Source organism: Prionailurus viverrinus, chromosome C2 (genome assembly GCF_022837055.1).
Source record: "Prionailurus viverrinus isolate Anna chromosome C2, UM_Priviv_1.0, whole genome shotgun sequence".
Taxonomy (NCBI): Eukaryota; Metazoa; Chordata; class Mammalia; order Carnivora; family Felidae; genus Prionailurus; species Prionailurus viverrinus.
Genome location: NC_062569.1, coordinates 141,173,746 through 141,188,707, shown reverse-complemented (window position 1 = coordinate 141,188,707; position 14,962 = coordinate 141,173,746). Strand labels below are relative to the sequence as shown.

At 41.5% G+C, this 14,962-nt stretch overlaps 1 protein-coding gene and 1 non-coding gene across 7 annotated transcripts in view; both read left to right on the top strand.

Moving 5' to 3' along the window:
• Positions 1-14,962, top strand: part of APP (amyloid beta precursor protein) — a 276,131-nt gene that overhangs the window by 216,595 nt on the left and 44,574 nt on the right. The gene's annotated exons all lie outside the window — the stretch shown is intronic.
• LOC125175849 (U6 spliceosomal RNA) lies at positions 7,072-7,174 on the top strand. The gene has a single exon (XR_007156018.1). It is a non-coding gene; the product is annotated as a U6 spliceosomal RNA (small nuclear RNA).

Genomic DNA, 14,962 nt, shown 5'->3' with positions numbered 1-14,962 from the left:
GAGCACCCTGGGGAGAATGCCTTTTCTGGATTGAGCTTAGTTATCTTCTTCATTTGAAGGAAGGTTTAAAAATAACTCACTTTTAGGGGCGCCTGGGTGGCTCAGTTGGTTGGGCAACCGACTTCAGCGCAGGTCATGATCTCACAGTTCGTGGGTTCAAGCCCCACGTTAGGCTCTGTACTGACCGCTCAGAGCCTGGAGCCTGCTTTGGATTCTGTGTCTCCCCCTCTCTCTGCCCCTCCCCTGCTCACTCTCCGTGCCTCTCTGCCTCTCAATAATAAATAAACGTTAAAAATTTTTTAAAAATAACTCACTTTTAAAGGACGAATCTAGATGAAAGGTCGGCAACAGTGCTAATCTGTTTAAGCAGAGTGGGAGCCCTTCGTAGTATTCTCTTTCCTTTTGTAAAAGTTTTAAATTTTCCACGGTAGAAGTTGTTGGGGTTGGTTTTTGTTTGGTTTTTAGCCTACTTTCTAAATAGGATCTTCATAGATTTCTTCCAGTTTACTTCTTGTACTCTTTCTAATAATTTCGGATAGTCTTTGTCATTAGTCTGACTTGCATTTTTAATATAATCAAACTTTAAATGTTTATTTATTTTTTGAGAGAGAGATAGAGAGCAAGCAGGGGAGGGGCAGAGAGAGAGAGGATTCCGAGCAAGCTCCACACTGTCAGCACAGAGCCTGACTCAGGGTTCAGGCCTATGAACCATGAGATTGTGACCTGAGCCAAATCCAAGAGTTGGATGCTTAACTGACCAAGCCACCCGGGAGCCCCTATATAGTCAAATTTTAGATGTAGAGCCAGTTCTGTGCAAGTAAGAAGGATACTAAAATTTAGATCCACTGGCAAAGCAAGATTGGAAGTACCTGTGAATGCATGCCTGCTGTATGAAAGTTTGTGCTTATGAATGTGGGCAATTAGGACATGTTTAATGCAGTAAAATATCTAGAGAAAAAATACAGTAGTTTTATTAAATAAGGAAAACAGGTGCTCTTGAAGGGTTTTTGCCAGTCTCGGGAACTGCTGGAAGCTTTAGTGACACAGCTGTATCTGTTTCACTAAATTTATGTTCCCATTAGAGTAGAATTCTCTGATAGGAACAAAAATGAAGAAGAAACTAGCCATAGTAGAAAGAAGGAAAGGGCATGGATTGGCATGAAATTTATACGAACGGTAAAGTGACTGGACCATAGCATTCATCATGCCAGTGAATCCGGCTCTGGCCTTGTTCGCCATTTTGCTTTCCTGAGGAATCCGCTCTGTCTGTGCTATTTCACTGTTAACCCCAGGAAATTCCAAATCCCTTGGCCTAGCAACAGCCTGTCCACTAAATCCCAGTAACATATCCCAGACTATCAGAATATCCCATACATTGCTCACACTTCAGCCAGTGTGTATAAGGAAGAAATCACTGTATTTCTCTTGAAATTGATTCATACTACAGTCTCCATTATGGGTTCTCCCAGTTGACCTATATTTATCCATGACACCTTCCTCTCCTGCAGCCATGATTTCTTACCATTCTCAAGACCTGTAAATGGTTCTTCCTTGTTTCAAAAATGGCATCCTTCAATACTCAACTGAAATGTCCATGCTCCTATAAAACCTTGACTAGTGTATAGGGAGCAAGAGAGAAGGGCTGGTGGTTGCGTGACAGCCATGTAGCAAACTAATGTGTATGTGTTAGGAGAATGTTGACAGTCCAAGTTGTTTGTGAACATTCACCCTTGAGGTCCAGGGCCACCACATACAGATGCGGCAGGTGGTTTAAGTGAAGAGTACAGCTGACATTCTGCATCCCACTCACAGAGCCAAGCCCTCTGATGTTGGGCCATGTCCACTTGAAGAAGCAGAGCATTCTTGTAATTCACCCAAATGGAGCATGGGAGCTAGCGACAACACTGATGAATTCAATGAGAGCGTCCGCCGTCTGCAGTTGCAAAAACCAACCGAACCTTAGAGAGAGGTTGCTAACTTGTCCTTACAGATTGTAGTGGTGATGGTGACGTTGGACCCAAGGTCTACCCAAGTCCAACATTCATGCTTTCTCTGCTACCCGTTCTCCTCTCTCACGTAGAATTTTCTTCTGCTTAACCACAGCGTCTAAAGCACCATGTATCCACCTCTAACACTCCACTTGGTATTTAATTCTTTGTTTACATGTATACCCACCCCACATCCTCTTCCCGGACACGTCTTGGTCTTCTTTGCATCCTTAGGATCTAGCAGAGGACCTGGTGTTTATAGGTATTAGTAATTGTAGACAAGGTTAAAGCAAATCCCCAGGCTGCAAGATAGATGCTCCTTCACTTAGGTTGATCAGATGGACTCCTTCATAACCCCAAAGACCCACCCTGAGCTCCTTCCTTAGCGTCTAACAATGTTGCACCAAACAAATCTCTTTCCTTGGCTACAGCATCCTCTGTGGCTGTAAATGATCAAGCCAACAAACTGGGTGCAGTTGGCAAAGGTATCAAAGCAATTTGATATAATTTCCATGACCCTCTGCTCTTTGGTTATCTGTCCAGTTCACATACTTTGACACTCGACTTACTAAGTATGTTGTCTGCTTTGACTCTCCTGTCGATCAGAGTCTGAGGCTATTTATTTGATTTGCTTCCCCAGTAAGTAGGATTATCAAAATGGCCCTCTTAGTTTTATAAAAGCTTCTTTTCTTATTATTTCATAACAATTTTTCAGTTTGGTTTGAATTATTATGTGCAAGTTCCCAGGCACAGCCATATATTACTTAATGTTTTCCCTTTAAAAAAAAGTCATTTGCATGCAAATTATGAAGTTTTATTGCAAAAAAAAGGGCTTAAGACATTGTAGACGGGAAAAAATCCCCTCATTCATTTAAAATAGCTGTTTAGGACTTTGCTTTTCATTCAGCAAATGATAGAATCCATATTTTAATGAAAATATGCACCCTCCTGAGTGTCCACATTCTGTTTTAATTGTCTTTTAACCCTTCCAAAAGGCAGAGTCCCTTCACCTCTGCTGTTCAGCTCAACCTTCACGTTGGCAAATTGCTATCTCAGAATGGTTGGGTTTTTTTGCCCTTTGTAATCTTCCTTAAGTCTGTGCTAAAAGATTCTTTTCTACCTTTTCTATCAGCTCTGAGGTTATTTATCAAACGTGCTTCCTTTTGCAGCTACCTCAAGGCTAAAACTATTGACGCCCACAACTGAGAGATGACTGTATCGCAGAACGCGGTGATAACCAATTTATGAGAAAGGCAGTAGGAAGGAAAGGGGAAAGGAAGGCATAATTGTTTCATACCCTGGGGTTGTTTTTTTCCTTTTAGCATTCAAAATTAATAAAAACACGTATTATTATAAAACAGATGTTGGAAGGATCTCTGGCTGAATAAATCCACAGTGAATGGGGTAGGATTGAAATATGTGGCGGGAGACCAAGAAACTAGTGCTAATGAAAGAATGCTTCTAATTTATTATTACAATTTTACTGTGGCCTCTTGATAAAATGTTCCCCTCTTTGGGAAAAATTCAGCATGTTTATTTCAAAGACAGTGTTTCCATTCTCTGCCCCTAACAAACCTATTGATTTTGGGATTTAATGAATCCAAAGTAGTCTAAGTTTAAAATAGAATATTTATAGCACTTGCCAAACCAACAGAATGGGACATTCATTTGTACCGAGAATTTTAACTATCCTTATATGTATAAGTGTTAGTCAAGGAAGGGAATCAAGGAGAAAATAAATCCTAAGAGAGAGAGAGAGAGAGAGAGAGAGAGCTATCAACTTATTCGACTCATACTCTTCATTTTTCATAACGAATGACTTCTCAATTAGGTAGATTTTATATTTATTTTATTTTATTTTATTTTATTTTATTTATTTTAGAGAGAGTGTACACGAGGAGGGGGAGGGGCAGGGAGAATCCCAAGCAGGCTGTATGCTCAGCGTGGAGCCCAACTCAGGACTCCACAACCCTGGAATCATGACCTGAGCTGAAACCGAAAGTCAAATGCTCAACCGACTGAGCCACACAGGCACCCCTGGGTTTGTTTCTTGACTCTCAATTCCATTCCTTTGCTCTGTATGTCTGTCTTCTTACAATATGACACGGTTTTGATTACAATATGTAGTAAGTTTTGAAATTGAGAGGTATGAGTCTGCCACCTTTGTTCTTTTTTTAAGATTGTTTTGACCGTGTGGGGCCCCTTGCTCTTCATATGAATTTTAGGGTCCTTTTTTTCCCCCATCTCTGCAAAAAAAGAGAGTGGCAATTTTAAAAGGGATTGCATTGGATCTGTATTTCAATTTGGGTGGTACTGCTATTGTTTTTAAAGCACCATCGCTCCTTGAAGAGGTATCCATTATGAGATGATTCCACTCTGACCCCATTTATGAGGGTAACTAACTGTCTAGAAGTAGGAGGAAAATTAATTTAGCAAACTGTCACCTTTTACTCGGAATTTTGCTTTTTCTTTAATTACGACGAGCACAACACATCAGTAGTTTTTGTCTGTTGTCGTGCCGTATCTCGTGTGTGTGTGTGTGTGTGTGTGTGTGTGTGTGTGTGTGTGTGCACCCTGACCACGTGAGTGAAGCTGAGGCAGTGCCTTCCACACTAAGCTCTACCAATTCCTCTGATGGTCCAGCGCAGCTCTGGAGTTTTCTATTAACTCATCAGCTCTTACGTATGGCCCTATAATTTGAATCAAATTCCAAAAAGAAATCCTTAGCAACTAAAAATGATTGAGGAGTAAAGTTTGACCACAGTGGTGGCTGCTAGGCTACTTCTTGGCATAGAACCTTACAGCAGATGTGTCCTGAATTTTTTTTTTTTTTTTTTTTTTTTTTTTTGGTCGAGTCTTGGGAACAACCAGTGATTTTAGACTGGAAGAAAGCTGGTGATTTTGTTTTTTGCAAGCAGCTGCCGTCAAGGTCCGTATTTTTAAAAAAGGAGAAAAAAATGGCAGTATTTCTGCCACCCTGGATATAGAGATGCATTGAAATTGAGATTAATTTTGAAATATATTTCCACAAAGACTCACCAGGAATGAGATGAATGTGTTTGCATGTGAGGCAAGGTATGGAAGGAATGTTAATTTGCCTCTTGCTGTTTAACTCAGAAACACATTTGACAGTGTATTCCCCTAGTTAGCCCCATTACTTTTGGTTAACTGTTCTCCTGTCATATATACTGTGGGCTGCTTGAGAAAGTCAGTCATGGACGGCGGGGAACCATTTCTGATCGAGAATAAGAGATCAACCCATTAACCTGTTTCAAATTATGAGGCACTTGTGCAAAGGAATGTTGACTGGGTACGAATCAAAATACTATTCAGAAAGAATCTTTTGGACTGAGAGTCAGAAACCAAGTGGTCAGAGGCCCAGGACAGGGGTACTACTTAATTTCAACTATTATGCACAGATTTATTGACCTAAAACAGTGGGTTTAAAATAGCCTATTTAATATGTTTAATTTTTTATAGATATTATTTATTTACCTGTGCTCGTGGAAACATGAGTTAAGGGCACCTGGTTGGCTCAGTTGGTTAAGTGTCCAACGCTTGATTTCGGCTCAGGTCATGATCCCAGGGTCATGGGATTGAGCCCCGGGTCAGGCTCTGTACTGTGCATGGAGCCCGCTTGGGATTCTCTCTCCCTGTGCTCCTCCCCCACTCATTCTCTCTCTCTCTCTCTCTCTCTCTCTCTCTCTCTCTCTCTCTCTTTCTCTCTCTCAAAAAATAAAAACATGAGTTATATCTTACTGCATCTTGGACACAGTAAATGGTAATGGTGACTCCCTATATCGTGTATGGCTCTGTCTTTGCTTTTGGTTTAGGTGGCACTTAGAGGAGTCTGCCCATCTCCTCAGAGCAGATGGAAGAACCATGTGTTCAGCTTCCTCTTTAACAATGAACTTGGTAAAGCTGGTCCAAAGACCCATAGAGACCAGAGATATTATCATCTCCAGGAAGGAAGAAGGGGCAGCTACCAGATTCATGCCTCTCGGAAGCAATAGCCTGAGCCAGTCTGGCCTTGGCAAACTAGTCGTGTCTTCTCTTCCAGAGGCTGTAACAGCGAGGGGTGGCCGTGAGGCCATAGCCAGCTGCTTCTGAAGCTTTGCCAAGTTATGGAGGAACTTCCTGGGACATGAGCAGTGGAGGGCTGAGAGTGAAAGAGGGAGCATCTCATGTTAATATGGCTGTACTTACTAGCACTTTGTACTGTTTTCATTTAGGAAACTCTAGAAGCAAACCAAATTTCACATTCTGGGTTTAGGGCGGGGGGTTTTGGGGGAGGTTGAAAGATTGCTGTTCACAATTTTAAATTAGTCACTCTTTTGTGAAAAAACGTACCTTCATTTTGTTGAGTACTAAGACTCAAAAGAATTAAAATGGGTTTTCTCTCAAATGGTAGTCGGTTTGTGTGATGAAAAGGAAAGGTGCCAATATGCTCTTTTTGATATGACATACACCATAAGAAAAGTAGTGTGTATGTAGCTGGATATGAAGGCATTAGTCATTCATTAATCATTCATAATGTGACCTTTATTACATTAAAACTGTTTTCTTTACCCAGGCACCTGGTGGCTCAGTCGGTTAAATGTCTGGCTCTTGATTTCGGCTCAGGTCGTGATCTCACAGTTCGTGAGTTCAAGCCCCACGTTGCGCTCTGTGCTGAAAGGCGCAGAGCCTGCTTGGGATTCTCTCTCTGCCCCTCCCTGCTCTCAGTCTCTCTCTCTCTCTCTCTCTCTCTCTCTCTCTCAAAAATAAACATTACAAAAGGAAAACTTTTCTTTACTTAATGACTATGACCAAACCACATACACTTCTTGCTGTTTGTAAGTCTCCAATGATACCAGTAAGTCATTTTCTAAAATTTTCACTTATGAAACTTTGTTCGTAGTTACAGCTAATAGTTACAGTTTTTAAATTGTTACAGTGTTCTATTATCAAACAGATTTTATTAAATAAAAAGAAAGCTAACGTTACCTTTGCCACTGGCCTATCACTAACAGACGCTGTAGTTCTCAGTAACCACTCACAGAATTTGTAAGCAGTACTAGGAGGTTTCAGAAGTATCTCCGCGGGGCTTCAGTAGCACACCTGCTAAAATTGGAACAATGAGGAGAAGATTAACACGGCTCCAACGCGAGTACGAGATGCAAATTTCTGGAGTGTCCCATATTTTTTTTTTTATCTCACTTATATCTAGAGGATAACTGGAGGTATCTGGCGTAATAAATTCAGAGACTGGAAGTTGAATAGTAATTGTCAGGTCCTGGGGGAAGGAGGAAATGGAGAGTTAGGGTTTAATGGTGCAGAGTTTCAGTTTAGGAAGCTAAAAAAGTTCTGGAGAAAGATGGTGGCGATGATTCCACGACACTGGCTGTATTTAATGCCAATGAACTCTGCACGTGCAAATGGTTAAAATAGTAAGGTTTGTGTTATGTACGTTTTGCCATAATAAAAGTACATACACATTTATTTATATCATTTGCTGTGGTAAACAACAAGGGAATCCAAGAATCAAGGATGTTGGGTCTTCCATAAGTATTTATTAAATGCCTGCCATATTCCAGATTCCATGCTCATTGGTAGATAGATTGCATGTGTAGAGCACAATCTTTCCTACTTAGAATCTGCCTGGGGAGACTTTGGGTAAAGATAGTCGGGAAGGAGACTTTGCTCATTAAGCTGAGGGATGTCGATTGCCATGTCTCTTGGTATTAGGTAGTAACATCTGACAGCCATTCCTTCCTTACTCACTGAAGATTATTAGAGGAGGGAACCTTAGTTTTCAGCTGGCTCAACTACATCGTTTCATAAGCTCAGAGAAACGGTGATGTGCCCAGCATCGTACAACTGCTTAGTAAGACCTGAAGACCCACTCCGTTCTGATATCTTTGTATCCCCTGGTATTTGTTCTACCTCACTGCTGACACCTAGCTAAACAAAACTGGGTTTGGAGAGCTACTTAATTAGCCTCAACAACTTTTCTTTGAAAGTGTCCCCTCTTTCAGCAGATATGACTCAGGAGAGATGGCTTCCAAAGTTCAAAGACTCAACACCCTTGAATACTTAAGTCAATGCTAAGGTGTTTAGGAAGGACATAAAAATCGGCTACGTTGTACCTTTTGCAGGATTTTTTGTCACATTTGTATTCTGTATTTGCCTAAAAGTCATTTATCAACACACGGAAATTGACAACTACCGTGCCTTCTCGTACATAATTGCCACTAGATTTTTCTATGCAGGACAAGCACAGATTTCTCTGAAAGCGTAAGGTAATAATCGCTAGCCAGGGCTTAATCGCTTGTAAGGGATCCGACATAAAGGTTTTAGCTCTGTGAATGTCAGTGGCTGAAGACCTTCAAATCATACACAGCATTAGGCAGTCTCCCAAGCCAGGACAGGGAACCATTTTCACGACTGTGTGGGCGTAGTTCATTTGGTGCCACTCAAATGTATTTAGAAAAAGGAATAGAGGAAGAAAGAAAAAGAATTTAATGGAAGATTTTATGGATATTTTTTGTAAGTTTATCTTACATACTTGGTTACCTTCTTTTTGATGACTGATTTTCTTTTTTGCTTTCTTTTCATAAAGACTCACTTGGTCCTCAAAATAACCATGGACAGGCAGGGCGGATACTTATTCCTTTTGTTCTGCGTGAACCTGACTTTCCAGGAGAGCTGATAATATCCCTACAGTCCTGGCCTGGATACATCTATTGATGTTCTGTTTGTCTGCAGCACCCATGCCCAATCAGCTTTCAAAACCCCACCTCTCATGTTATCTCCCTTTTTAAACCTTTGATTAACACAAAACATCTGTCCTCTGATCATATATTTTGTATATTACATGTGTCCACTATTGTTTTGATGTGTGCATAGTCAACTAATTGCCGCATCCTAAGTAAAAGCTCTTGGAGGGTATGACTCAAATCTCATGCATTTGTCTCTCCTGAAGCAGATTTTCAATATAAGTAATTACAGATGCCTGTCTCCAAGGAATTCTTCAGTTAGAACCGTTCTAGGACTGGCACTATCAGCATCCCCTGCAAACTTGTTAGAAATGCACATTCCCCGGGGGGCCTGGCTGGCTCAATCAGTAGAGTAAGCAACTCTTGATCTCGGGGTCGTGAGTTCAAGCCCCATGTTGGGTGGAAAGATTACTTAAATAAACTTTAAAAAAAAAAATGCACATTCTCTGGTCCCAGCCCTGACCTTCTGAACCAGCAACACCGGGGTGAGGATCAGCGATCTTTTAGCAAGCTGTCCAGCTGACCCTGATGCATGCTAAACTTTGTGAACGACTGATTTAGAATGTGTTTAACTTGCGAAAAGTGAATAAACAGTAAGGATCTGTCCTAGCACCCCAGGGAGCCCATTTTATCACGTAAATCCACATGACAAAAACTGCATGCCACAACAAAAATGTTTAAGAAGAAAACCTGAGTGAATTATTGTATCTGCTTAATTCATAGACTACAGCAGCTCTAGTTCACAGGAAAAGATAAATAATTACTGAGCAGTCATAGACGATGCACAACTCTCATGATTAAATAGTACAAATCAAAACATAATTTTTTCAAATTAGTCATTTTAAAAATCTTGTCCTACTGCTGTCACGACAAGGGTAAGTGGAAAGTCACTTACCTAAGCTACGGCCCAGTATAAGGGTGTAACCTGCAGGACCATTTGACTCTCCCTAACAAATATAAAACGTGCCGTCTTTTCTAATTTCGCACCAGATGCCCGCGGATACACTGGGACACTTGTGGAGACGCTGCTGCTTATAATTTTCATGCCCCTCAGTACTGCTTATACTTTTTTGATAAGCATTACGACCTTTAAAGTAACTATTAGAAAAGGATGAATGATATACAAGACTCAGTTTCCCCCTCTCAGACACCTCTTTAGTTTATCGTTCTCTCGTTTTGGGGTTCAGTGCCTCTAAAATTATAGGGGAACTGCAGTATGTGATGTTGGCTTGAAATGCAACGTTCCAAGAAACGAAATAGTCTAAGCCACCAATTTAAATAACCAGTGAAAGCATTAGAGCATCTCTGTTTTCTTCTCCCAGGATTTTATTTAAATTCCATGGTCACCCACAGAGCTCTCAGTTTTTCTGTAATTCTGGTGAAAAGGAATGGAATACTTCCTACTACACGATTGCTATCCTTTCTATTTATTAGGGTAGTTGATGTCAGTCAAAGTGAGTTCTAGAAGTTCTTAGCAATTTTCTTTTGTCTTTTTTTAAATAATTTTTTAAGTTTATTTAGAGAGAGAGAGAGCATGAGCCAGGGAGGGGCAGAGAGAGAGGAGAGCGAGAATCCCAAGCAGTCTCCATGCTGTCATCACAGAGCCCAGTGCAGGGCTCGAATTCACGAAACCGTGAGATCACGACCTGAGCCTGAACCGAGAGTCAGATGCTTAGCCGACTGAGCCGCCCAAGCGCCCCAGCAACTTTTTTTTTTCAATACTAAGAGCAAACAGTTGGAGCAAACTAACCAAATTAAAGTGTTTTGAGGATAGTAACAGCACTAGGAACAGCCGCTCGATTTTGGGCTAAGAATCAAATTGAATAGTTGCCAAACTGCTGTTAGCAAATGCCCATTATCATGAGGAAGAGAAAAAAGAAACTGCTTCAAGAAAAGGAGGGATAGATGAGAATATTGGGAGGCATCTCTGTAATCCAGCATTTAGGCCATGCCGCAACGTGTTTAGAATTTATAGGATGAGTCCCTCCATCAGTTGTCTTGCCTCCTTTTCCTCTTTAAGGAGGAAGTCTTCCTGTACCTGAAGTATTTCCTTTAGGTATGAGAGAACTTAAGGTGACACTATCTATGAGTTTACTAAAACACAGTTAGCAAAAAAGGGGGGGTCCTAGAGAGCCTGTCGATTATCATGCAGTCGATGTAAGTCAGATGTAGTGTGAAAATATGAAAGAGACCTTGCTTTCTAGAACTCCTTGATGTAAAATGAAGAGGTAGGTCCCTTCCTACATTCAGTATGGACCTGTATTCACTCTGCCGCCTGTACCTCTTCGAAGGAGCAGAAAAGTGGAATCAGACCTTTCGTTGTTCGGATTAAGGATTCTGGCTGATTTAGAGGCTTGATCAAAATCAGAGACCTGTGAATGTGCTATAAAAACAGCCAAAGGCCAAGGGGTTCCATATGTCTTGCCATAGCCCTTCAGAAATCAAAGCAGGTCTCCACGTACTTGGGTGTGGACAAATGCGATGTGTTTTCGAAAAAATAGTCACATTGGAACAGAATGTTCGCCTGTGTGGGCGATTGGGTCTGAGTGTTCTGGTTTTACGTACAGCCTTGTTCATCTGGGCTTCAAGCCCTTGGAGCAAGCCACTGATCGAGCAGGCTAGTATAATGAGCTGATTGATCCATAGCACATAACTTGAGCTTTCCTCACTGTTTTGTGTGGTTGCTACACCTTTGTGCCATCAGCGGGTGGACACAGAGTATCTGGCATTCACTGATGTCTTCAGTCTGGTTGCTCTAAGCCCTTGGACCTGAAAGGCATCTCGGAGTTCATCCAACACACACCCTGTGGATATTGTTATTCTGGTAGCCATTGTTTCTTAATCTGTTCTTGGGGCCAGTCGAAGCACAATAACCTGGAGGAATCCTTGTTAAAAATACACGTTCCTAGGGCCCCTGGGTGGCTCAGTCGGTTAAGTGTCTGACTTCAGCTCAGGTCATGATCTCACAGTCTGTGAGTTAAAGCCCCGTGTCGGGCTCTGTACTGACAGCTCAGAGCCTGGAGCCTGCTTTGGATTCTGTGTCTCCCTCTCTCTCTCTCTGCCCCTCCCCTGTTCATGTTCTGTCTCTGTCTGTCTCAAAAAAAAAAAATAAATAAAAACATTAAAAAACAAAAAACAAAAAAACACATTCCTGGGCCCCACCTCTGAGCTACAGAAAACTGCATTTCTCTTACCCCCTCAGTTGATTCTTAAATACTCAGAAATCTTGGGGCACCTGAGTGGCTTACTCAGTTAAGCGTCTGACTTTGGCTCAGGTCATGATCTCATGATTCATGAGTGAGTTTGAGCCCCACATCTGGCTCCCTGCTGTCAGCACAGAGCCCACTTCAGTTCCTCTGTCCCCATCTCTCTGTCCCTCTCCCACTCGCTCACGTGAGCTCTCTCTCTCTCTCAAAAATAAACATTTTTTAAAAATATTCAGAAGTCTTATATGAAATAGCAAAAAGTTAAGAATTCTTACAGCCTTAGATTACAGTTAGATTAGTCTTGAAATAGAATAGCCATTGTTGTCATTGAGAATTAATATATCCTGGTAATTAGGCCATGTGGATTTCTAGTGGTCGCTTGTTTCCAATGCTGTGACTTGTATGAAATATGAAAGTGAAGCATTATTAACCTTGAGGTTCAGATTCGTTGGGAATTGGTTTTAGGTGCGACAGAGTTGATGGTTTTATTTATTCAAGTTAAGACTTCTTATTAACTATGAAAAAGGATTAGCATAAAGTGCTTATCAGTGTTGATTAACTGTATCTAAAAGGACTAAATAGTACAAGCAGAGAGCAGTCTTCGGTCGGAAAATGCCATCTTTCATAACGTTTTCCCCATTTACTTTTTCATGTGCTCTTCCAGAAACTGTGAATCTACTACTCTGTCTTTTCTTCCCTCTTTAGATTCTTCATTTTTTATTATAGATACTGACATTTTACTTGAAGAAATTACCCATTTCGGCTCTCTTCAAATTCAGAGTGATCTTATTTTAATAAGAAGTAAGAGAGGAAATTGACAAAATACACTTGGAGTTGTCAGCGTTGTACATGGCAAACAGTAAAAGCTTATTCTTAGAGGATTGTCAGAGAGCTTAGTGCTACCTCAGGTTGTCAGAGAATTTAACGTGTGTTCTCAGGGAATTGACAAAAAAATTACCAAGAAAAGGCGTGCTCTGAACCACCTCCAGGTGCCCAACCTGAGAAACAACTCACTCTGTTAAGCAACGGCATACGTATTTTGCAGGTTATACGGGAAAGCAAATGATATTCCTTTGCTTCTTAAACTATCTTGTGTGGTGACTTGGTATGGAAAGCACGTACCATCTCCTCGTTTCCCCCAAAGCAAATAGACAACATAACTAGAAATGTCCCAGACACGTAGGGAAGTTGTCATTTGGACTTTTCCCTGCCACCTGTAGTGAAGGAAGAAGGTAGCAGAGGGGAGCACTTGAGAACTTCTTGGCGAATGGCCATGAAAAATAAAGAAAACTGAAAAGCCCCAAAGGTCAGGTGCACTTCCAAACCCTGAACTGAATCACACCGGAAATAAATCACTTCCTTGTCATTTCCATGAAAGGTGCAGTACAAGACATTCCCTGGTGACCTCTTGATCACTTATACTACTTTTCTCATCTTTAGCTGTTGTCTTTCTTCAAACACACATACACACAGAAGAAAGAAACAAAATGCCGCAGAGAAAGCTGTTCTGACCTTCTTCTTTGACCTGGGTATGACAAAGTGAGTGTCTTAGTGACTTCAAGCTGCCATAACAAAGCTCCACACACCAGGTGGCTGAAGCATCAGAAATGGGCTCCCCCCCCCCAAAATTCTGGAAGCTGGAAATCTAAGATCAAGGTCTCAACTAGTTTGCTTGACTCCTGAAGTCTCTCTCCGTGGCTTGTGGGTGGCTGCCTTCGTGCTTTGTGCTTTCGTGCTTTGACACAGCCTTTTCTCTCACGGAGTGACAGAGATGCTTGCTGTCTCTTCCTTTTATGAAGGACACCAATCCTATCGGAAGAGGGCCCCTCCCTGATGACCTCATTTAACCTGAATTACCTCCTTAAAGGCCCTGTCTCCAAATATAGTCACATTGAAGGTTAAGGCTTCAACATACCATTTTGGGGGGAAAACATGGTTGAGTCTGTAACATTTGACTAAACGTGCATTTGTGTATATCCAGTGTACCGTACCCCTCTCTCTTCAGCATTCCTTAACTTTCACCTTTGTAGTGCACACGGGTTCATGTTAAGAAAGTCAGGGGAGGGCGCCTGGGTGGCTCAGTCAGTTAAGCGTCCGACTCTTGATTTCTGCTCAGGTCATGATCTCACGGTTCGTTAGTTCAGGCCCTGTGTCAGGCTCTCCAATGACAGTGCAGAGCCTGCTTGGGATTCTCTCTCTCTCTCTCTCTCTCTCTCTCTCTCTCTTTCTTTCTCTCTCTCCCCCTCCCCGACTCATGTGATTGCCTGCTCTCAAATAAGTATACTTGAAAAAAACAAGAAAGGGGTGACCATGAAAGATATTCTCCCTAAATCATTGGAACTAGGTTTCCCTTTGGCAGCCTACACTCTGCCTTTATGAACTTAATATATGACCTTGTTGATAAAAAAAAGGTCTTATATATATAAGCATACATTTGACATGGAGAGAGATTTGGTGGGTTTTTATAATTTGTTTCTCACTAATTTATCCACACGGTCTTATGTGGTTTTTTTGTTTGTTTGTTTGTTTTTTAAATGTTTATTTATTTTTGAGAGAGACAGACAGAATATGAGTGGGTTAGGGGCAGAGAGAGAGGGAGACACAGAATCCGAAGCGGGTTCCAGGCTCTGAGCTGTTAGCACAGAGCCCAATGCGGGGCTGGAACTCACGAGCTGTGAGATCATGACCTGAGCCGAAGCCAGACGCCCAACTGACTGAGCCACCCAGGTGCCCCTTGTTTGGTTTTTTTTAGGTTTTTTTGAGTAACTAAAGCCAAGCATTCCCAGTAGGAATGTGGAAGGACAGACCAGACAGTGTAACGAAATATGTAACACGATATGGCCTGTAACCTGGCATTGGTAGCCATATTTTCCTCCTCTCTTGAGCCAAAGGGTCACAAATAACCCAGAAGTTGCTATTAAACACTCTACTTTATAAAAGTATTCTATTCCAATCATCTGTGTGCCATACAAGAATAAAGAAAAATTTGGGGCACCTGGGTGGCTCAGTC